Genomic DNA, 23,923 nt, shown 5'->3' with positions numbered 1-23,923 from the left:
CCGAGAAAGGAAGGAGGGCCATGAAGGAGAATAGGACACAAGTTTGAGGAAACTGTACTTTGAGATCAGAGACCATGGTTACCATGCAAAGCAAATGCAAGTGAGGAGCTGGCCAATTCTGTTTTTTTTTTTTTTTTTCCTTTGGGTGGAGTCTTTGGGAAAATTCTACTAAAGACCATTGCTCAAAGAAAGGCACTTAGAGTAAAAATGTTAACCATGACCTACTGAATGAAAGAAGTGGGGTTTTTCCCTACCATAGTTGGGTTGGAGGCCCCTCCCCCCCCCACTAAGGATTGCTATTCTCCGGGGTTCAGGTGGGACGACCCACTTGGACGAACAGAAGAACCAACGAGGTTGAGCGCACCTCGCAGTGACAGCTCCCCCTCCGCCGCCCTCAAGGTAGGGACTTCGGCGGGCGTCACAGTCCTAATAAAGATGGGGGCGGGGGAAAGTCCTCGGATCCATACGTGAGTTCATTTTCAGCACAATGACCTGGCATTCATCTGACACGGAGCAAAGGGGTCCCCGCAGAGAGAAGTAACGACCATCTGCAGAAACCTCCCCCGGGGCGGGAAGCCGCGGCGCTGGCGGCCGGGCTCCCGAGCACAATCGGACGCCCGCGCGCCGCTCCCGCCCGCGCCCCCGCGGGGAGGGACGGAGGGAGGGAGCGAGCGAGCGAGGCGGGAGGCGGGAGCGGGAGGTGGAGGGCGGTCGGGGTTCCGGGGCCCGCCCCGCCCTCGCGGTCGCCGCCGACTCGGCGCTGCAGGCTGGAGCGGGCGGCCGGGCGGCTGCCTGTCCGGGCCGGGGCTGGCCGCGCCTCGCGTCGCCGTGCAGTGCGCCGGGTCTCCGGGAGATGGCTTCTCCGCTCCCGCCCGCTGCTCCCGCTATTGTCTCGCCCGGGGTGGCCTGACTCTGCGGGCTCGCGCACGCTCCTGGCCCGGAGGGCTCTCCCCCGCGCCCCCCGAGCCGGTCCCGCGCCCTCTGCTGCCTCCGCGCCAGCCCCCGGGACCCCCTCCAGGGCCGGCGCTAGTGGCTTGCGGCGCGGAGAGGGTGCCGGGGACGCCCGGAGCTGCTGGGCGGGCAGCCCACGTCGCCGAGCACGCGACACGTCGGGTCTCGCAGGGAAGCCCGCAGCGAGCACAGGTAGGACGCGCACCCGGCCCGGAGCCGCCGCCCGGGGTCTGCAGGTTGCCTGCCGAGTGGAGGGAGCGGAGGTCAAGGGGCTCTCCCTCCAACATGGCAACAGCCGACGCAACAATGGAAGGAGCCGCGGGTTCCCGGCGGCCGGCCGAGCTGCGGACGCGGTGGCAGCGAGAGCTCCAGCCCGCGGCGCCCTGCAGGTTGCCGACTCCCTGCGCCACCCTGCCCCAGCAGTTTCGGGGTGTCTCGGGTCCCCGGGTCCCCCCCTTCCCACCCCTTTCCTCTAAACACACTTCCTGCCCTCCAGCTGCTCGGCGATCTGAACCAACCAATGGTTTGGGGGTTGGTTTAAGATGAGAAATAAAAAGCAAAACCTGCCCCGGAGTGGGGTGGGGGGTGAGGGGGTGGTGCTTTCTGTTGCGGTGGGTGAAAAGTCAGCATCTAGCCTGGGGAATATATGCTTTTTTTTTTTTCTTCTCCAGTCAGGCGGGTGGCAGACTCGGCTTCTCCTTTATAAGGGTACTGCAGCACCAGGAGAGGCTTGGGCGGGGGGGAGGCGGGGAGAGGGACCCTCAGGCCTGACTTTCCGGGCCCTCCGCGGAGGCGCTGCTCTCCTGGCTGGTACTTGTCTCTCATTTTCAGCTCCCGACAGCGGCGACTTTGATGTTGGGGAGCAATGGCAGCTGCAGGAAGCCCAGGGGACGCCGCCAAGCTGGGGTGGGGTAGGGTGGGGACCCAAGGGGCTTGGCCAGCTCCTGGGTTGTGAAAAGAGGTTACCAAACGTATGAGGTTAGTGCACACACCCTAATTGGCTGAGGGTGCGTGTGCGTGTTTGTATGTGCGTGTGAAGAATCTGCCATTGCTCTTGCTCCTCCTGGCCAACCTTCTCTCCCTCTGTCCCCACCCCCTTTTGGGGTCTTTGTGGCTTCCCTGTCCCAGTCCCACCAGCCACGCCTGGAATGGAATCTCTATTGTCTCCTGCTGCCCTGATGTGTTGTTGTTGGGTTTTTTCCCCCTCAATTCGCTGGGGAATTTTGTACCCTGTGCTGGCTGGTCCCAGCATGGCACCAGATTCCTTAGCACACAGCTACCCGGGCTTCCAGAAGTGGGCCAACACTGCCCCGCCTTCTCTCTCTAAACTACCTGCCTGTCTGGGATGGGGCCAGGCAGATGTAAGCAATTTGCGCTGAATTCCAAGCCTGTATCAGTTGCTGAATGAAAACTTACTCCACTGCTGCACTAGGCCTTGGAAAGATATTGGAAGAGAAATGTTCCAGAGGGTAGCAAACCTGATCCCAGATTACTCCTCCTTCCCCAATTCCAGCTGTGCGTCCTACAGCAGAGATGTTATGAGGCTACACAGTTGCATCTCCTCCGGAGCCTGGCATTCGCATCTGGGGTTGCGTCCATGGAAAAATTAAGTAGAGGCATATTTTATAGCTCTGCCTTGGCAGCCAGCGTCTGAGGAGATGGTGGCTCCAAGCCGGAGCCCTGGACTGAGGCTGTGGCTGCTTCTCCTTTGGCCTTTGGGTGAGCTCAAGGTTTGATTTCCATGGCTCTGAATTTACTGCTGAGTGTGCATGGGTGTGCGTGCCTGAATTTGATCAAGTTCTCAGCCCTGGCCAGAAGGGAGCTTTTGCGTTTCCCTCTCCCTGGAAGTGTCAGTGAGGGAGGCCCGCAGGGTGTGCTGGGTTCAGGAAGACTCAGTGTATCTGGAACCTCGGGATTTTTCCCTGGGGTGCTTCTTCAGAATTGCCCAATGACCTGGAATTCTTCTGATCTTTGCCATGACACAGTGGCCCTCTAGCAGGCACCCCGCAGCTTTGTGGGTCTTTGGTCCCTTCTCAGTGGTTTTGTCACCCCACCTGGGCCTGGTGCTTTGCAGGTGCCTCACGTGGATGGGCCTTTTCCCTGCAGCCAGCAGGGAGAGAGAAGAGAGTACACTGTTGCTTTGTGGGGGCTTGTGACTGGCCATAAACTTCCGGCTCCTCACAATCCCAGGATGTGAACTTGGACATCATAGAGAAGGGTAGTAGAGAAAACAGTGGATGGCTTCGGGGTCAGGAGGCTTGGCTCTGAGTTCCTGCGTGACTGACTTCTAGCTGAGTGAGCATGGATAACTTGTGAGCCTAAGACTTAGTTTGCTTCTCTATAAAATGGGGAAAAAATAATGCCCCGGGCTCACAAGATTGTTTTAAGGATGAAATACATTGCTTCCCATGAACCGGATAAAATCATGTGTGCGGAAGCACTTCGAAAGCGGCAGAGTACTATCCCGATGTGCGTTATTCACTCTTGAGTTTAGCCTTGGTAACAACAAAGGAAGGAGAGCTAGTGGGGGTGGGGGAAGGGGTGGGAGAAGGGGATGGAATAGAGAATGTTCTGGAACATAGGACAAGGGAAGAATGATCTGAAGATACCAAGGTAGCTATTTTGGGGGTTACTTCTCTTTTTTAGGGAGGGGGGTTACTTTTCTTTAAAAAGGGTTGGCAGGATGGGAGCTAGGAGAGAAGAAAAGGCTGCTTAATAATATTTGTAGGGAAGTGGGGAGACCTATACTCCCCAAAGGCTGGCTACTGTCCACAGACAAGGTAGTGCTATGCTGGTAGATAATATAATAGCTAATACTTACTGATGTCAGTTGGCTAGTAAATGACAGAAGAAGGATTTCAAGCAGGTGGTTTCACTCCAGACCTTGTGCTTATAACCTTGATGCCACTATCGGAGACATTGGGTCTTGGGAGAATGGAAAGGGATTAGCAGAGTCACGGAATTCATTCACACTGGCTTCCCTTGGACTCGAATGCCCATGACATGCCACCAGACTGGGACATACCTTAGACAATAAACTTCTCAGGGGCAAGGGACCAGCAATGCACCTCTTTAATTCCCAGGTGTTTGGGGGTCGAGGGTAAATTCCTTGGGCTTCTACCTCACCAGCCTTTTTCTGCTTTCTCTTCTGTATCTGTACCTTCAGCATAAGGAGAAGGCAGGGGATAATAAAGTCAAGCAATTTTGCTACCTTCTGGGCAACACTGATACAGTCTGGGATTTGGGGTACTGTGGAAAATTGAGGCAAATCTTTTGTTTTAGTATTTCCATATCTGCTTTATTTTGTGTCTTGTTTATAAAATGATACTTAGGAAATATTATTCTTGGACATCCCATGCACGACCTTTAGAACTGGAAAGGACTTTGGAGATCCTTGCCCTGAGAAGTGACACCCCCCAAGGTCACGCACTTAGTGGTGCTGGAACTTTACGCTTGTCCCACAAATCACAAGATGACCAATGACAGGACCTGCCTTTTGGCACTTTAGAATTGTGCGCAGACAATTGGGAAGTTCTCTCAGGAGACTGGGGATGGAATTCGCTCACCCCAAATTTCTATGTCGGTGAAAGAGATTAAGGATACAGAAGACACCGTTTGTGCTTCGGGGCAGAAGGCTTCAAGTTCTGGAGAAGGAAGAGGAAAGAGCTTCTCGATATTCCTGAGACACAATACAGAACTTGTGGCTGAAGGAATCTAGCAATTCACGCCTCCCTCTCTCCGGACACTTCCTGTAGGGAGTTTCATCCAGCAGAGGCTCCATGGCATTTCAGAGAGGAGCCAAAGATCATTTGCCTCTGCAGAAACTGTTTTCCTTTCACCAAAACATTACCACTCCGGCCTCTGTTCCTTCCTGAAAACACCGTTCAATAATTCCCTTCTTCCTGGACCTTCCTCTCGAGCCACCCCTAGTCACAAAGAGGAGTCTTCTAGGCAATAGTTTTTTTTCTCTGCAGTTCTTCTTGCTATGCTTTTGTGCATCCTACATGTCTGCTCCTGAGGGTCCTGTCCTAAAGGCTAGATTCCACTTCGTCTCCTCTGTGTCTGAGACGAAAACGTCTCTGCACACATGACCGGTTACCCTTGTCCCATGCCTGGTTAAGTCAGGCCCACCAGGAGTAAGTGTGCATGGAGGCATCCTCTCCAAACAAGTTCTTCTCTCTGTCAAGGGTCGTTGGTCCCCATGGTAGCAAACCAGAAGACAGGAGGATGGGAAAGGGGGAAAGAACCAAGGAGATTCCATTTTCAGAAAATACTATGGTTTGCCTCGCTAGCCAGAAGAAATAGGTATGAGCCTTTCTTGTCTTAGTTCTCAGACGAACCTAGAATGTAGGTAGGTGTAATGATGGGGCTCTCCCACTGTCAAGACCTCTCTTGAGAGCCCCCCCCCCTTTTCTGGAAGCAGAGCGCCTGCCACATTCCTGATTCGCTGGGCTGTTACACTTTCCTACAGGTAAATAAAGGAAGTTAAACTGACAAGGAGTAGTGTTAGAGTGCATTTAATTCTGATCAAACACGGAGAGGTTGTTTGCGAATTGGGGATTACAGGAAACTGGGAGAAGACATCTATATTATTTTCCCCAAAAATCTTATGGCCAGGATTTTAGATTTCCACTCTAGACCTTAAGAAGGCAGATTTTTTTTTTTTTTAATGTTTTATTTACTTCTGAGAGAGAGAGAGAGTGTGAGAAGGGGAGGGTCAGAGAGAGGGAGACACAGAATCTGAAACAGGCTCCAGGCTCTGAGCTGTCAGCACAGAGCCTGACGCGGGGCTCGAACCCATGAACTGTGAGATCATGACTCGATCCAAAGGTGGCCGGTTAACTGACGGAGCCACCCAGGCACCCCAGATTTTTTTTTTTTAATTAAGAAGATAGATATAATTTCCTGACAGGAGACTTTTAAACACAGTTGTCTCAAGTGCAATGTTGACGACACTGTTGCAGATGGTTTCAGCAAGGAAGGCAGAAAGGAGCCCCCTGAGCAAAAGTTCAAGTACCATGAGGCAAGAGCATATAATGAAGAATAGCTACCAGCATTGAGGGTCCATCTGTAGATTTTTCGGGTTTTTTAGTTTTGTGGGTTTTTTGTTTTGTTTTTGTTTTTTTGTTTTAGTTTTTATTTTAATCCCTGTTACTTAGCATACAGTTTTGTATGAATGTCATACCTTTTCGCCTTGGAGAAAACCATGATGATAAAACTGTCTCCTCCCTTTCCACCGATGTGGGACCTGAGGTTGCATGTAGGTTTGGTTCAAATTAAGGTTCAGAAATCTGCCAAAGATTGTAGGAATTGCTAGAGAAGAAGCAAAGTTTGAATTCATGTCAGGAAACCTCCAACACCTGTGTTTTTTCCTCGCCTGAGGGGACCTCTGAGGAAAAGCATCAATGAGCCCCAAGTTCTGAATGAGACAGGGCTCCCCCGAGAGTCCAAGAGTCCGTTGACAACAGAAAGGGTTGTTCTCAAAGTTGTCTGTGGTGAAGCTATGATCACAAAGGGAAATAAGTCTTTCAGAGAATGTTTAAAAAAGAACTCATTCATTCAACAGATGTTTTTTGCAGGCTTACTGATGACTTTAGGTGCTTTCAGTGATGAGGACTGATAGCCTTCCAGAACTTACAGTTGAATGGGGAATACAGACAGGTAAATAGGCTGTGTATTGGGGGTGGAGGGGCAGTGGGGAGCATGGGATGCTTTGGAAACTCATAAGTGGGAGTTTGGGGTAGTCAGACTTCCTGTAAGAAATTAAATGTTACTCAAAGGGCGTTTGGGTGGCTCAGTCAGCTAAGCGTCCGACTTCAGGTCATGATTTTGTGATTCGTGAGTTCAAGCAGTGCATCGGGCACTGTGCTGACAGCTTGGAGCCTGGAGCCTGCTTTGGATTCTGTGTCTCCCTCTCTGTCTGTCCCTCCCCCTGCTCATGCTCTGTCTCTCAAAAATAAATAAAAACATTAAATGTTAGCCAAGATCTGAACAATGAGTAGAAATTGGGATGGGGGTGAAGTGAAAGGCAAAGGAGGTGAAGTGAAAGTAGTTTAATCTGGCCAGAGCCACTGAAGGAGTTTGCCTTTGATCTTTTATTCACGGTGTACCTGACGCTCTCCTCCATGTGCAGCAGTAAGAAGACAGACAGTCGCTGTCCTTCTGGAGTTTGTATTCTGGGAGAACTTAGTTCCCTAAGAATTAATTAAACCAAGCTTTTCTATTTTGCTGACAGGGATTCTATAGTGGTATATCAGGGAATTCCTCGTAGACAAACTCTAGCTGAGCTTAGGAAAGTCTGAGAAAGACTCTTGCGATGGTCCTATGGGTAATATGGGGTGGAGGCAAGAGGTGGGTTAATTGATGGTTGATTCATTGTTCCTCCAACAAAAACACCTCCTGTGCCTCTGTTCATTCATTATTACATTTATTGATTCATCAACTGAAGGGCAGCATAAATTCAGTATGTAGTTAAGAGTATGGCTTTGGACCCAGATTCCATGGGTTCAGAGCCCGGCTCTCCTACATACTAGTTGTTTGACTTTAGGAAAGTTACCTGATTTCTCTGTGCTTCTGTTTCCTTATTTGTTTATTTTTTATTTTATTTTTTAATGATTTTATTTATTTTTGAAAGAGACACAGAGACAGAGTACGAGCAGGAGAAGGGCAGAGAAAGAGAGAGACACAGAATCCGAAGCAGGCGCCAGGCTCTGAGCTGTCACCACAAAGCCTGAAGCAGGGCTTGAACTCATGAACTGAAAGATCATGACCTGAGCCAAAGTCGGACACTTAACTGACTGAGCCATCCAGGTGCCCCAACTGTTTCCTTATTTGTAAGATGTGGAAAATAATAGTACCAGTGGGGGGTAGGGGGGAGCGGGAAGGAGGAGACTGTGGTAGAAATGAAATGAGTTCATAATGATCTATCTAGAATAGGGCCTGATACATAGAAAAAGCTTAGAAAATGGGGGTTGTTACAATTACATTATCATCCTTCAAACAAGTTTGTGCTGAACCCTAGGGATACAGACTTAAATTCAGTATGGTCCATGACCTTGAGGCAACCACACTGTACTCCAAAAATCACAAGCGAATGTATGAGTTGCTTTATGGAGTGGGGTAATCACATAAGCTCGGTACGAGGCACTTGTCACATGGCTGCCCCAAGAGTTGGTGTGATCCGAGGCAGCATTTCATAGAAGTATAGAAGCTAGGACCATAATGCTTCATATTTTGGGGACTTCTAAACTCTGAGAATCTAATGAATGCTATGGGGTATCAGCCCAGAAACATAACTACAAGTTTGCCCTCCTCTTTCAGAAGCTCTGATTCTGGAGCAGGGAGGTGTTTGATGTTCCCCTCTGGGTGGGTTGGTCTGACCACTCTCAGGAACATAGTATCTGACAGCTCTGTTCCCTAGTGCAGGACACTGTGCTGAACATTGTGGGGAAGACAAGGTAAATAAGAGGCAGTTTTTGTTCTTAAGATTAATGGGCTTATGTCTGTGAGAGTGCTTTGTAACTATAAAGCACCCACCCTGGATAATAATTGTTTTTATTCTAATCACTTGTAGGTATAATACAAAACAGTGTAAATGCTGTGTATATTTAGAGATGTTCAAAAGAGAGCAGAAGTCACTTTGTGTCATAGGAGATGAGGGAAGGCTCAAATACAAAGGCAACCATTTGTAGAGGGCAAGCCAGAGAACATTCCAGAAGGCACTAGTGTGACTGAAGATTTGTGGGGAAACTTGTGGCCCCACAGAATGGTTAATAACCATCAGCATTTGGGGGGCATGCAGGGAATTGGGCTGGGGCTCAGTATGGGGAGTCTTGAATGTCCAGTATGAAACGGGGGAGACAGAAACCTTTTCCTCAGAAGGATGACATGAACAGGGTCATTGCTGCAGGATTGTCTTGTCGTCTTGGCCATGGAGCAGATGCTTCAAGGGTCAGTGGGGAGACAGAGACACTTAGGAGGTTGTTTCAATTGTTCAGCTAAGAGAAAGAATAATCCTCTTTGGTGCTAGGGCCCCTGGGTGGCTCAGTCGGTTAAGCGTCTGACTTCAGCTCAGATCGTGATCTCATAGTTCATGAGTCTGAGCCTCGCCTTGGGCTCCCTGCCATTAGCACAGAGCCTACTTCGGATCTTCAATCCTCCTTTCTCTTTGCCTCTCCCCTGTTCACGTTCTCTCTCTCTCTCTCTCTCTGTCTCCCTCTCCCTCTCTCAAAAATAAATAAACATTAAGACAATAATTTTTGGTGCCTGATGTGTGCTTTTGATAGGTTATTTAACTTCAGGAAAGTAATCTGAAGCTTGGAAAGGAATGGACCAGTTTGAGAGAGACTGGAACAGGAAGGCTGGGAGATTTCCTTCCCTGGAAATAGACTGGTGGTGGCTCAGTCTGGAAAGAGCACTGGAGCAGGAGTCTGGGATCCTAGTTTCTAGTCCCATTTCTGTCACTGACTAGCTGTGACTCCAGACAAGTCATTTCCCCTGGCCATTGGTTCTCTCTCTCTTTAATGTTTTTGAGTGTAGGTGATGCACAATGTTACCTTAGTTTCAGGAATATGACTTCTGTGTACGTGATGCTGTGCTCACAAGTGTTACCACACAGCGCTGGTACAGGATCATTGACTGGATTCTCTGTGCTGTGCCTTTTACTCCTGTGATCTACTCATTCCATAACTGGAAGCCTGTATCTCCCCCTCCCCTTCTCCCATTTTGACAATTAGTCTTTGGTCCTTTTATCTGGAAAATGGCAGTGGGTCGTCTTTTGGTTTTCACTTGTTTATCATCTGCTTGTTTTTGAGTGGCTTGTGATGGTGAAGAAGTGTTTTGGGGTATCGGGGGAGAGAGTGGAGGCATCATACCAAGATAATCACCAGCGTCAGCTTGCGCTTTGGGTAAAATGCGACGTGCCTGGGTCCCATTCCGTGAGATAGGAAAAACGCTGTGAATTTTGGCCTCGAACAAGTTCCAGTTTAATTCCTGATTTTGTCGTTTACTAGTTGCGTGACCTTGGGGTGGGGGGAATGGTAAATTATTCAGTCCCTTTCCTGTTTTCCATTTTCCGCATCCATTAAGTAAGGATATTAATATCCACATTTAAGGATTGTGAGGATTAAGCAAGACAAAACCTAGCATAAAATACCAGAGGAAAAAAGCAGGTGTATTTCTATCCTTCTATTTTTGTGATGCTCATATTCACTTAACCTCTCCCCTCCCCTGCCCCGCCCAACGCTGCCCAACCCCCTTTTCTTTCCCTTTCACCTAAACAAAGCACGACACCTTCACTCCAGGGCGGACTGCGGATGTATCCTGGGGGTACTAACTTTGTAACGGTGTTTACATACGTTAGACTGGCGTTCAGCAAGGTGCCTGTGAAACCTTATCCCTAATATGCCCACACCCACGGTCACACCCTGGCTACACTTATCCGGCAGCAAACAGTGTCACCTAATCCCTACTTAGATGGTCTCGCACTCTTGCTACTCTGGTGGACCCTGAGTGAGGGTCACACAGGCAAGGCCCCTGTAAAGATGGGGCTGGTGGGATGTGAATGTGCTACACCGTGCCAGGCTGGTCCACCCCTCTGCCGAATGTCCCCTTTGCCCAGTGTAGACTGAGGCTCGGCCCTATGGAGACCTCTGTCTCCCTTGGGACCTTCCTGTGCAGAGTGGGGCATAGGAGGTGGGAGAAAGGCATCAGGCATGTACCGAGCAACACCAAAAGGAATTGTCATTCTTCCTTGCTCTACTCCCCCATGCCCAGGGTCACTTCCTGCTTAGAAGTCTTCTTAGCCCCTCTGCACAGATGACAATTGTTGTTTTCATGCCATCTAAGGCAGATGTGTAGTTCTTGTGCCCTAGACACCAGGGCTGTCATTTCAATCCATTGTGTCACACACACACAGCATCAGAATGTGAAGGAGCCACTAAAAGCAAAAGAAGGAATTGGAAGGGTTGACCAGGGAATGCTTCTGAGGCTCTTGAGTCAGAGTGGGAAGAGGAAAGAGAGCGAGAAAGGAAAGCTGAGGAAGCCTCCGGCTCCACCCAAGGCTTTTGAGGCTCTAAGAGTCAGACGGGTGGGGAAATAGGGCAGGGGGATTCTGTACTGTGAAGTCAGTGCTGATGGGGCCTGCTGAGGGCTCTGGGACCTACCTCTGGGTCAGGTCTAGGGAGAGACCAGACTGATGTGGGAGTCCTGGCTGGGATCCTGGCTGGGAGCTGGTACCACCGGACCCTGCCTCCTGCCTCCTTCCCAGGTCTTCATATATGTATCCCTTTCCCTGTGGTTGGGTGATTCTGAACACTGGGAAGCCATCTTGGGGAGGGTCTCAATCTTAGTTGCATCTTAGGGCCCTGCATCCTGAGTGGAGTTTCTCCTTTGAGCTGGGTAAACTAGAATCCTTAGTCTCCCTCAGAGGCCAGTGTCCTTGGCTGACCCTGAGCAGGATATCCTTAGAAGCCACTGAAGAGGCCTGGGGGTGGCCCGGGTTAATGTTGGCCAACAATAGACAAGGCCGGGGATAGGAGGGGTCAGTGACGTAGAGGCAAGCTGCCTGCCCAGCTGCACATGTGTCCCGGACAGGGGCAGAGATGCTGAGGCCTCAGGAGCTAAGACCAGGGAAGCCACAAGGAGGCACAGCCAGCATCAAGGTCCACCAGGCCAACTATTAATGGATCATTCTTCCCAGGCCACTGGAAATTTCCCTTACCACTTCCAGAATGGGTTGGGTCAGGCCCTCCTCTCCTCTGACTCTGCTTTTTTAGATGCAAATGTCCCTGGGTGGGACTAACACCTTGGCCTCTCACAGCCCTGTGTAAATTAGTATCAGATGTTTGGTGGTGTTTCTCTGTGTGTGTGTGTGTGTGCTTCTGGGCTGTAAGATGGGGGCTGCTTGAGAGCGGTGCGACGCCCCTTTCCTCTCCTACCCTGGTCTGTGGGATCCCAGGGCCTCTCTACTGTGCCCTGAACTTAGGAAATAACTAAGTTATTCTGCCCTGAGGCCAACCGGAAGCTAGGGTGGCCCTTGGGTGGCCTCCTGGGCTCTGCTGCCTGGAGACACCTTCCCTTGCATTCTGGCTCCCAGTGCACACTGCGGGCCTGCTTCCAGTGTGCTGCACTGTGGATGGGGAAGGCCCAGAGCTGCTCCCTGGAGCCAAAAGATCCTATTTTCCTTTTTCTTCTGGGTTCAACCCTCCATCGACTTTCCACAGTCTTCTTTACCAGTGGCACTAAGATCATGACCTCTTGGTGTCTAAGTCAACTTCCTCAGGGAACTGATGAGGGAGTGAGGTGGAGGGAATGTGTGGGGGGAAGGGGGGACCTGGAGGGTGGGAAGGTATGGTGGGTGCACGGGCAGATGTGCGTAACTGTGGAAAGTGTGGGGATTGTGTGAGGTATGCAGAGTGCAGAGGTGTGTGCTTGGGGGAGGAGTATGGAGTCCGCGTGGAGAGTGTGTGGGGTACCTGTGGGTGCTTGGGAGAAGGTTATGGGTGTGTGTAGAGTGGGGAGGGAGGAGGTGGAAGAGGTAGGTCTTGGGGGTGAGGGAGTGTGCACAGGGAAGGGAGTGTGTGGTAATGGCTAAGTATGAATGGGGGGCATGGGGGGTTTTATGTAGTCTGTGTGATTACCAAGGCTGTAGGTCCAGGGATTTTCTTGATCTGAGGAGTTAGCACTGACTGCAGATATTCTTTATTATCAGATCACATGTCCAGGTCACATGTTGCTGTTTTAGGGACTGTGGTGGCCAAGGGACAGTGGGCAGGGCCTGTGTACTGTGTAGAGCCTTCCTACGGGAAGCAGGGGAGCTGGGCCTGGGCACGGTGGCATGGTGTGGGGCCTGGTCTTCAGCTCCTCAGGTTCCCATGGAAGACTGGCTCAGCCTTTTTCTGCCTGACTTCCTTCTGCCCTCCTGCAAGCCAAGCAGGTGGCTCTCAACAGCTGGCAGCCCGCCGCCCCCACAGCCTGCCCCTGCCCGCTGGCTCCCTCACCCAGGCTTACGGGCAATCGCCCCCAACCTTCCCATAGACAACACCACCACATGGGGACTGGGGCCCCATTTTCTGCACTCTGTGTGTGTGTGTGTGTGTGTGTGTGTGATCCTCCTGGGGACCAGTCGTCTGAGTCCGTCTCATCCTCATCCTGGGGTTCTGTCCCAGGGGTATACTGTGGGGGATAGCACCAGGGCTAGGGACAAGGTCATTTCTGAGTATTAACACCATACGACACCCCCTCCTTCACATCGAGTCTGTGGCCCTGCCACAGCTCTAGTGGGAGACCCCGGGGCAAAGTCGCTGACCCATAGTGGGCCTCAGTCTGCTTATCTCTAATAGGAGGGCCCGTCGTGGGGGAAGGGAAGATAGCCTCTCTGATGTCTAAGGAAGCTGCTACCAGAAAACAACCAAAGGATTGTTAGAATTGAAGTAATTGGAAATGCTCCCTAAAGATCCAGGCTCTGATCCCCAGCAAAGATGTCCCTCTGGAGATAGTCCCACCGGCATTATTCCGTGCACTCTGGGCAGTCCAATGCCTCGGCCCTTCCCGGAGGTACACCCCCTCCCCTTGCCCCGGGCTTGGGCCAAAAGCCCAGCATTCGAAGTGCTGCTCCGACTCTGATGGCTCAGCCCCGCCCCGTGTGCCCAGCGTGTGAGGGCTTGGGTTGTGGAGCAGTGAGGTGGCCCCACACCGCCTCTCATCTTCCCTCCGGTGAGTCCTCCAGGCAAAGCAGAGACTGTTTGGTGTGTTGTTTTTCCCTTTGGTTCCATGGCTGGTTGAGAACAGCTGTGACCCGCTTTCTGGATTCTGTTTAATGGGCTGGCCTCCTCCAGGGAGTTTCCCCAGCCTACACAGGAATCCTGGAGAACTGGATTCCAAAGGACTGAGCTGGGGAAGCTGGACTGGAAGGTTCAGCTGGATGTGACAGGTGACAGCAAGGGACCTTGCAGGAACCCTTGGTCTGCAGGAAGCAAATGGCCCTGTGTGGCAAAGTTGAGGAAGGGGTGGCAAGGATGATGAGGGCTGCTGTGTCCCCAACCCTCTCTCCACCCGTTTTCTGACATCCTCCTTCCAGAGGGGCTTCCTTTATACTTTGCGGAGTCTCCAATAGCCTTGGAGAGAGTAAGCTTCTTAACTCTTGGTGTTTGGAAATGTTGGGGCTGTTTTTATGATGTGGGATGGGCTGGCATAAATCTCGTCCGAAAAGAGCTTCCCTTAGGAATCCCCTCAGCTAGAGGCAAACCATAAGAGACTCTTAACTACAGAGAACAAACTGAGGGCTGCTGGAGGGGTGTTGGGTGGGGGGATAGGCTGAATGGGTGCTGGGCATTAAGGAGGGCACTTGTGATGAGCACTGGGTGTTACATGTAAGTGATGAATCGCTGAATTCTACTCCTGAAACCATTATTACACTATATGCTAACTAACTTGGATTTAAATAAAATTTTAGATTTTTTTAATGTTTTTTTATTTCTAGGAGAGAGAGAGAGAGAGAGAGACAGCGTGAGCAGGGGAGGGTCAGAGAGAGAGGGAGTCACAGACTCTGAAACAGGCTCCAGGCTCTGAGCTGGCAGTCAGCACAGAGCCCGACGCAGGCACGAGCCGCGAGATCATGACCTAAGTGAAAGTCGGACACTTAACCAACTAAGCCACCCAGGCGCTCCGGATTTAAATAAAATTTTAAAAAGATTAAAAGAAAGGAATCCCCTCAGCTGGAGACCAAGATTAGCAAGGGAAGGTGCTTCTGGGAGCTCTTTTGCCCCACCCCCAGCCTATCCTGCTGTCTTTCTCTGGAGGGCCAAGGAAGCTGGAAGGGTAATTCTTTTTTTTTTTTTTTTTTAATGTTTGTTTATTTATTTTGAGAGAGAGCGAGAGAGCGAGCGCGAGCACAAGCATCAAGCATGAGCGTGTGATAGGGGCAGAGGGAGAGGGAGAGACAGAATCCCTAACAGTCTCAGCACTATCAGTGCAGAGCCTGACTTGGGGGCTCAGACTCACAAACCCCTGAGATCATGACTGGAGCCAAAATCAGGAGTCCAATGCTTAACTGACTGAGCCACCCAGGTGCCCCCTGAAAAAGGATTTTTTTTTTTTTTTGGTTCAAAAAGGCGATTTTCTTTTTTATTTTATTATTTATTTATTTATTTTAATATGTATTTATTTTTGAGAGAGAAAGAGAGAGACAGAGCACAAGTAGGGGAAGGAGAGAGACAGGGGGAGACGCAGAATCTGAAGCAGGCTCCAGGCTCTGAGCTGTCAGCACAGAGCCCAATGCAGGGCTAGAACCCATGAACTGTGAGATCATGACCTGAGCCGAAGTCCGCTTAACTGAGTAAGTCACCCAGATGCCTCATTTTTTTTAAATGTTTATTTTTGAGACAAAGGGAGACTGGGCAGGGGAGGGAGAGGGGCAGAGAGAGAGAGGGAGACACAGAATCCGAAGCAGGCTCCAGGCTCTGAGCTAACTGTCAGCACAGAGCCCAATACAGGGCTTGAACCCAGGAACCAGCAATGGTGAGATCATGACCTGAGCCAAAGTTGGACACTTAACCAACTGAGCCACCCAGGTGCCCCAAAAAGGTGATTTTATTAAAGCACAGGGACAAGACCCATGGGCAGAAAGAGCTGCCCAGAGATTGTGAGAAGAGACTGCTTGTATACTTGGGAGCTGAGGAAGGTAAAGGTGTTCTTAACCATCATGCTGCTTGGAGGGAACCCAGAACTAGAAGGGCTGGTTCTTGAGGCTGTGGTGGCTGAGAGCAGGTGAGGGGTGGTAGGAAACAGCAAGTGTAAACCAGACAGCGAAGAGATGTGGCTGCGCTGGCTCCTGGGATGGTTCCTGGGTTAGAGATCCACACACTCACTGCCAAGCCCTCTCTTCCCTCTTTGCCAGGGGTTCCATTCAGGTAGCTGCCAGCTCCTGGCCCCTGATCCATGTCGTCAGCTCTGGGAAGGAAAGTTTTAAAAGGAGCCACGAGCTGCCTGCCCTCTTCCACCCCTGACTCTCTTCGTACCTGAGTCCCAAATCCACAGGGTTGGTGGTAGGAGCTATGATTGTCAGGGAGTGTGTGTGTGTGTGTGTGTGTGTGTGTGTGTGTGCGCGCGCGCATGCTTTCTGAGCTGGGATGGGGGACTCTCCGACTCTGAAGGAAACCCAGCTCTTTCTAACCATGTCACACAGGCTCCTAGCATCTGTCTTTCCTCTCCCAGGACCCAGAGAACCCTCTAGGAACTCCAGTATCAGCTTTGGCTTCAAATTAGTGGAATGTCCAGGGTAGGCCCAGGGAATCCAGGGATGGAAAATTAAGTTCCAACAGCAAAGGCTGAACCACGTGGCGCTGCTTTAATTTGGCACAAAGGATGCTAGCGAGGGGCTGGACGAGTAGGGCAAAAGCACAGGCAGCTGTTTTCTGTCTCCCCACATTTGGAACTAAGTGACAGCCACAGAGAAGAAACAGATAGGAGAAAGACCTGGGGGGGGTGCGCCTGACATCAAAGAAGCTTGTGGAGCTGTGTACAGCCTATAGGCTTACAGTGCAGAACCTGGGACCAGATACACGTCTGTTTGAGACAGGGAGCCTGGGGTGCCTGAGTGACTCAGTTGGTTAAGCATCCGACTTCGGCTCAGGTCATGATTTCACAGTTCATGGGTTCGAGCCCCGCGTCAGGCTCTGTGCTGACAGGTAGCTCAGAGCCTGGAGCCTGTTTCAGATTCTGTATCTCCCTCTCTCTGACCCTCCGGTGCTCACGCTGTCTCTCTCTCTCTCAGAAATAAATAAAACATTTAAAAAAAGAGAGAGATAGGGAGCCTGACCATCTAGATACACCTTCTTGGGGGAAGAGTTGGCATAGGGCATGCCAACCTTCCCTCCTAGAACTGGGCCTCTGAGGGTGGGGGGAGGGCAGCAGGAATGTGGAGTGAGGTGTGGGGGATGGGTCCCTGGCCGCAAAGCCAGTGAGATTTGGGTTATGGATGAGTGTGGGTGTTGGGCTGGGTGGTGAGGGGCTGAAGACAAAATTCTGGAAGCCAAAGGGCCTATGTCCATATGGCCTCTGACCCCTTGACCTATTCTGTTCTGAGAGGAGGTGCTGAAGGTCCCTTCCTAGATAGTCCTAGAACTGAGTCCTTTCCCTTACTAAAAACTACCATAAGATGGGATGCCCAAGGCTGGGGACTTGAGACCCTTCACATTTTTTATCATCTTGCTCAATAGCTCTCCATTTTCCCTGCCCGGTGAAGATGGGACAAGACAGGTAGTGTGTCCCTGCTATGTGCCCCAAGGAGGGGGATTGGATTATTTATGGATATGTCTGTCACCTTTGCTAGAGGCCAAGCTCCCCGGAATTGTGCCACAGCCCTCTGAACACTTTTAGGGCTAGCGTGGTGCCTGGCACATAACTGGTACTCATTGGCCATCGAGATTCGATTTTGTGGTTCTGGATGTGAGAGATGACCCGGAGCCTGCAGGCTGAGCAGAGCAGAGTGGTTCTAAAAAGGTGCCCTCCAGCCAGGCAGCAGGAAGGTGTCAATGGACAGCTGGCTTCACTGTAGGCCCTTTGGGCCCCACCCTCGCTGGCATAGGGGCTGAACCGAGCCAGCCCATTGGTGGCAGTGTCCTCTCCTTTCTCTCCACCCTTTGACTCCAGACCATTGTGTGGCCCTGCCCTGACCCCGTTTCCTCCCCCGCTGGCCTCCAGCCATCCTTTGGCAGCTGTGTGGACTGTTTGGTGCCTGGTGCTGCTTCGACCCTGGCACCGACCTGCTCAGCCATAAGCATGCCCTCCTCCTTCACCAGCTGACTGCCTGGTGCCTGTCGGGGTCCCTGATCCCCACTTCCCTCTCCTCTTCCTGATGGTTCTGAAACTGAGGTCTGTGGGGTCTGACGTGGCAGTGCATCTCAATTGCCTAGGGGAGGGGGGGCTTGGAAATGATCAGAATCCAGGGATTCACCCCACTCAGCCAGACACCCCAGAAGAGGGGCCAGGAATCTGTACGTTTGAAAAACTTCCCAGACGGCGGTTGTGAACATTCCATCGTGGACTATGTATTAGATAATATTACCGTGCCAACCTTAAATGTCGTGGGTGTGCTGATGGCGTTGTGTTTGTATAGGAGAGTGTGCTAGTTCTTCAGAGGTTCAGGCTGATGTATTTGGAGGTGGAGCGCTTGCATCTTACTTTTAAATGGTTAAGCAGAGACCGCATGCAGATGTGGGGGACGTGTTAACAGTGCATGTAGGTGGCGAAGGGAAACTGGCTGAAAGTGATCTTTCAAGCAACTGGAATCTGCTCTCTGAAAGATGGACATGAAGGGAGAACACAGCCACGCCACCTCGGTGTGCAACTCCAGGGGGCGCTGTTCACGTGGTTCTCTTTGATGTGGTCTGAGGGGGGCATTCACCTAGAATACAGTGTGTGAGTGCCCTCCCCCAATGCCCCGGAGTTGTGTGACACTGTAATACTGGCCCCAGCTGTCTCTTCCTGGATGGGCTATGAAGCCCTGGGCCCTCACCATCCCGCCTCTTTCCTGGGACCTATGTGGGTTTTTTTGTTTTTCACAGTAGCCCTTGAGGACTGAAGGAATAGAGCAACTTCTGATTGTCAACCAGCAGGGGCTGGCAGAGAGGGAGCTGAATTGGGGAAGGGGAGGGGGAGGCAGGAAACTTGAGACTCTGATTCCTAAAATACTTTGTGTATCCCCACCCGTCCCAGAAAATGAAATTTGGGGCTTGAGTTCTTAGAGGAAGTCAGCTTGCTCTGGGTCCAGGTTGCCAGGACTGTCACTCCCGTCTTCCCCCCTTCCCCTTCTGGACTCCTCCCCACCCCAACCTCCCCCACCCCCATACCTGGCTGCCTCCCTATACTTTCACACCACCTTGGTGGCTTCTCCCGGTCCTGCCGGGGGTGCTGCTTATCCATGTCCTCCCTCGGATCCCTCAGCATCAGAGTGAGCTGAGCACTGAGCCTTTTGGAAGGAGCAGCTTCTAGTGTGGCCCCGGGCACAGGATCTGTCAGCCGCTGGGCCTCCTTCTCCGCAAGGCTGACAGTCTGGTGGAGTCCTGGCCAGACGCCAGGGGACGGTGGTTGGAGAGGGGTAGCTCGGCTTTCCTCGTCTGAATTCCAGTCTTGGAAGAACCTCAGGAACCAGGCCTGCTGGATCATCCATGGGCCTTTTTTCTCTTTCCTCCCAGAGCTGAGGCTGCTCCTTAGCGCTGGGATATGGCTTTGGAGTCCACTGAGAAATTTGACTCAAGGAGACCAACCAGTTAGAATCAGGGGCCCAGAGCTGGAAGGTACTTTGTGTGGTGGTCCCGTCTGTCTGCCCATCTGCCTGTACGGATGCCAAACCTGACCCAGTTGAGGTGAAACCCAGCCCAAGGAAGGCTGCCAGCTGCATCCTGATCGCTGGTCTTATGTCTAAAAACTCTTACCCCCAGAAAGCTCTGCCCTTACATCCCAGTTCAAGTTGCTTTTCTCGATGGAAATGAGGTGAATTTAGAACTTAAGGAGCTTGATGGTGGTGGGGGTGACAGATACATACTAATTTAATTGTAAATAAACCATTTTAAGATTATATTTGAGGTATGTATAGGGTACTATTGGGAGCATAAAGAAGGGGCCCTTCATCCAATCTGGGAGTTCAGAGAAAGCTTCCTGAAGAATGTGATATCTGAGCAAAGTCTGAGAGGTGAGTTAGAGTCACACAAGCAGAAAGCCCTGTGAGTTGGGAAGGGCATGCCCAAGGGAAGGATGATGTTGAACAAAATCACTGAGGTATTGAGTAAGTGGCAATGAATGGGTATAGATGAGAGGGAGATGGGGCAGGTGATAAAGGATTTGTAAAGGAAGCAAACAGAGAGCCTTTGAAGGAGTTGAGGCAGGGAGATGATCAGGTTTACCCTTTAGAAAGAGCTCTCTGGCTTTTCTGGGGAGAATGCCTTAAAGAGGGGCAGTTTAGGAGGAAGAACTATTAGGAGCTATTGTAACAGCCCAAATGGGAGAAGATAAAGGCTTAGTTAGGGCAGTAGCAGTCAGTCGAATAGCAGGAAGGACTAGATTGGGGGAAAAGTCGCAGGTCTTGGTGACTGGATATGGGGGCAAGATGAAGGGTGAATCCAGGGTGGCTACCACATTTCTAGCTTGGATGGCTGGGTGCCCTTTGCTGAGGTGGGGAACCTGGAGGGAGCAGAGACTGTGGGAAGGAAAGGAGAAGGTGATAGTTCTGTGTTGGGCATTCAGGGCTTGAGTTATGGGTGGGCATTGGGGGTGAGATACACCTTTAGAACTGCCAACACACGAGTGGAACAAGTAAGAGGGAGAAGAGGCGAGGTTGCCTGAGCCGAGGGTGTTGTGTTAACAGCGGCTGAGAGTGGAGTCCTGAGCCAACACCAATATTTCAAGGGTGGACAAAGGAAGAGCAGGACAAAGAAGGGAGTGGAGAACAAGGAAAAAAAAATAGTGTCATGGAAGCCAACGGGTGGAGGGCTTTGGGTAGAAGGGAAGGGTCTATAGTCTGTAGAGCAAAATGCAGCTGCCATGTCTGGGCGGACAGAAATGCCTGTGGAATTGGATGGATGGGACATTGTTGCTGGGGCACATTTTGTGGAAGGATGGGGACAGAAGCCGGATTACAGTGAATTGAAGGGCAAATGGGAATTGGGAAAGTTCAGGTGTCTTCTGTACAGCTCAGCTGGAAAGGGAAGGAACAGAGAAGATATTGGCTGGAGGACAAAAAGTCAGGAGAAAGTACTTAGGGTATAGGGTTTTTGTGTTTTTCATTTTCTTTTTCTTTTTTCTTTCTTTCTTTTTTTTTTAATATTTCTGAGCAAGAGCGGGGAAGGGGCAGAGAGAGAGGGAAATGGAGAATCTGAAACAGGCTCTGCGCTGACAGCAGAGAGCCCGATGTGGGGCTCAGATTCACGAACCACGAGATAGAGACCTGAACTGAGTCACCCATGTAACCACCTGTGCCCCTCATTCTTTCTTTTTAAGGTTAGGAGCAACCTGAACACATTAATGTGCTGAAGAGAGAGACCCCGTTAAGGAAAAGAAGTGAAGATACAGCAGAGGGAAGGGGGGTTCGTGGGGCATCCCTGAAGGAGATCTGGTAAATGGAGCAAGAGCATAAGATTGTGCCTCAGGAGGCAGGAACTTTCCCTGAGACCAAAAAGAAGAAGGGGAAGCTGAATGCAGGTGTGGCTACATTCATGGGCAGAGAGACAGGAATTTGAGAAAGAGAATTTCCAATGGCCTCAGGTTTCCTCTTCACAGTGGTACCTGGCAAAGGCAAATCTTAATACTCTCTGGAATAAAAGGCTTGGTCCAGCTGGGAGCATTCTTCTAGTATCTTCTGTCTAAAGCACTAGGACCTTTTCCTGGGACCAGTTTCCCGACTCCCAGCAGCTGTGTTCTGGGTATCTCCATCTGCTCATCCAATTCCTTTGAATTTCAGATAGCAAGACTCCCTCTTAGCCTTGTAGGTAAAGTGATCTGTAAGAGGGTGCCTGGGTGGCTCAGTCCGTTAAGCATCCAAGTCTTGGTTTTGCCTCAGGTCGTGATCTCATGGTTCATGGGATGGAGCCCCGTGTGGGGCTTTGTGCTGATAGCGCAGAGCTTGCTTGGGATTCTCTCTCTCTCTCTCTCTCTCTCTCTCTCTTTCTCTCTCTCTCTCTCTCTCTCTCTCTCTTTCTCTCTCTCCCTCTGCCCCTCTCCCACTCATGCTCGCTTGCTCTGTCTCTCTCAAGGAAATAAATGAACTATAAAAAAATAAAAATAAGGGGCGCCTGGGTGGCTCAGTCAGTTAAGCGTCTGAATTCAGCTCAGGTCATGATCTCACGGTTCGTGGATTTCAGCCCTGCGTTGGACTCTGTACTGACAGCTAGCTTGAAGCCTGCGGTCTGCTTCGGATTCTGTGTCTCCCTCTTTCTCTGACCCTCCCCTGCTCACGCTGTCTCTCTCTCTCTCAGAAATAAATTTAAAAAAAAAACATTAAAAAAATAAAAAATAAAAATAAAATAAAAATAAAAGTAATCTGTAAGAAGCTGTTGAAAGATAGGCAAACTCATCAAGAAAAGAGCCACTTCATATACCCTGATGCTGGGTTTGGGCTCTTCCATCTTTGGGGAACTGCTTGTTAAGATTCGCTGAGCCAGCCATGGCCTTCAGGTCAGGGTTCTGTGCCTGGGCCTGATAGAGGTGCCAGGGTCCTAGACAGGCACCTCAGGCCAAGGGATACCTTTGCCCTAGCTCATTTGGGACCTCATGGAACTTACCACCCAGGTATCTACCTGAACCTTTTTCCTTTTGATTTTTTTCAACTTCCTGATCATAAACAACAACACGCTCATGTTTATTACCTGCTGAGTAAGGGAGTACAACTGAATGAATACTTTTCGATAATTTCATGACTGCTGAGTAAGGGAGTACAACTGAATGAATACTTTTCGATAATTTCATGAGATCATGAACTTCTTGGCTGCTGGCGCTAAGGGTCAGAAGTGGCTGCTTCACACTCACCTCTTCCAACCTAATCTGAAACATATCCACACATGTGTCTGTGGTTTTCTGCTTCAGCAGCAGACTAGAATCTCCTAGGGTTTTAAAAAATACCACTGCTCTACCACAGACCCATTAAGTTAGAATCTCTTAAGAGAACCAGGCATCAGTACTTTAAAATAAAAAGTGCCCCCAGTGTTTTTAGTGTGTAACCAGGGTTGAGAACCGTTGGGCCAGGCTAGCACTGCCATTACAACCATTCAGTGCCGTGTTCATGTCCTGGCTTCTAAAGAAAAGGATGCTAACAGTGAGGTCCACGAAGGGGGATGCTTGTGGCCAGGGGCAGCTGGCCTGGGGTTCTACCTTCCTGCCTAGCTTCCCGAGGGCCGAGGAGGATTAACATGGCACACCTATAATCTACCAAGTACCTGGGTCTCACCTGTTGCCAGGCTTTGTTTTATTGCTCATCTTGGTGTATTTGGGGAGGACCTTAGTGCAGTCTGAGTAATTATAAGGTCTGTTTCATTGGACTCTATTGTACTTTTGACTTTATAGCTTTATGGAGGTATATTAGACATACAATAAACCATGCATATTTAAAGTGTACCATTTGATAAGTTTTGACATATTTATATACCCGTGAAGCCATTACTGAGATTAAGTCAATGAATGTATTTGTCATCCCCAAACGTTTCCTCTATGCCTCTTTGTCATCCATCCCTCTTTCCACCCCATCCCAGATAAACGCTGATCTGCTCTTTGTCTAGATAGTTTTCATTTTCCAGAATTTTATATAAATGGAATCCTACATATTCATACTTTTTTTGATCTGGCTTCTTTGATGCAGAATAGTTATTTTGAGATACATCCATGTTACTGCATGTGACAGTAATTCATTTCTTTTTGCTGCTGAGTTGGTATCATGATGTGCACGTAATTACATTTTTTAATCCGTTCACCTGTTGCTGGACGGATTTGGGTTGTTTCCAGCTCGGGGAATGTGACCAGGCCACCATGAAGATGCGCATACGAGTCTTTGTTTGCATATATGCTTTCATTTCTCTTGGGAAAGTGGCTAGCAGTGGGGTCCTTGAGTCCCATGGTAGGCGGGTGTTTCCCTTCACAAGAGGCTGCCTGTTTTCCAAAGTGGTTGTCCCATTTCTCATTCCCCACCAGCAGTGTCTGAGCATTGTCCTCTTTAAACAGACCAAAGAGCCCTTGTTTCCATCTTCTCTTGGCTGAGGCAAGGTGTCTCCTTCTTTCCTCGGGGCACATGTGAGAGAGAGGAGGGTGGGAGCAAAGGACCACAGATGGAAACATCCATAGATGAGTGGAAGGGTAGATGTATTACAGAGATAGAGTTGTCTTGGTGTCTCCTTTTCTCCATCTTTTTGTTTCTTCCCCTCTGTTATAGGGACACAAGAAGCAGGCAGTGGCCCGGATTATGTCACCTAATTCAGATTATTAACCCAAG

General features: G+C 50.4%; 1 protein-coding gene across 2 annotated transcripts in view; it reads left to right on the top strand.

Annotated features, from left to right (window-relative positions):
- Positions 1-263: 263 nt before the first annotated feature.
- The window catches only part of PIK3C2B (phosphatidylinositol-4-phosphate 3-kinase catalytic subunit type 2 beta), a 67,780-nt gene continuing 44,120 nt past the window's right edge, over positions 264-23,923 (top strand). Inside the window, exon 1 of one of the 2 annotated variants that reach the window (XM_039227522.1) lies at positions 264-399. The gene's annotated coding sequence lies outside the window, so the exon portion shown is untranslated. Of the gene's footprint in view, positions 400-803; positions 1,144-23,923 lie in introns of those variants that run through there. The other variant, XM_039227521.1, reaches the window with a different exon arrangement.

This window comes from Hyaena hyaena, unplaced genomic scaffold (genome assembly GCF_003009895.1).
Source record: "Hyaena hyaena isolate Hyena2069 unplaced genomic scaffold, ASM300989v1 scaffold_28, whole genome shotgun sequence".
NCBI lineage: Eukaryota > Metazoa > Chordata > Mammalia > Carnivora > Hyaenidae > Hyaena > Hyaena hyaena.
Note: the sequence above shows the minus strand (reverse complement) of the source record. Positions and strands in the feature narration are given on the sequence as shown.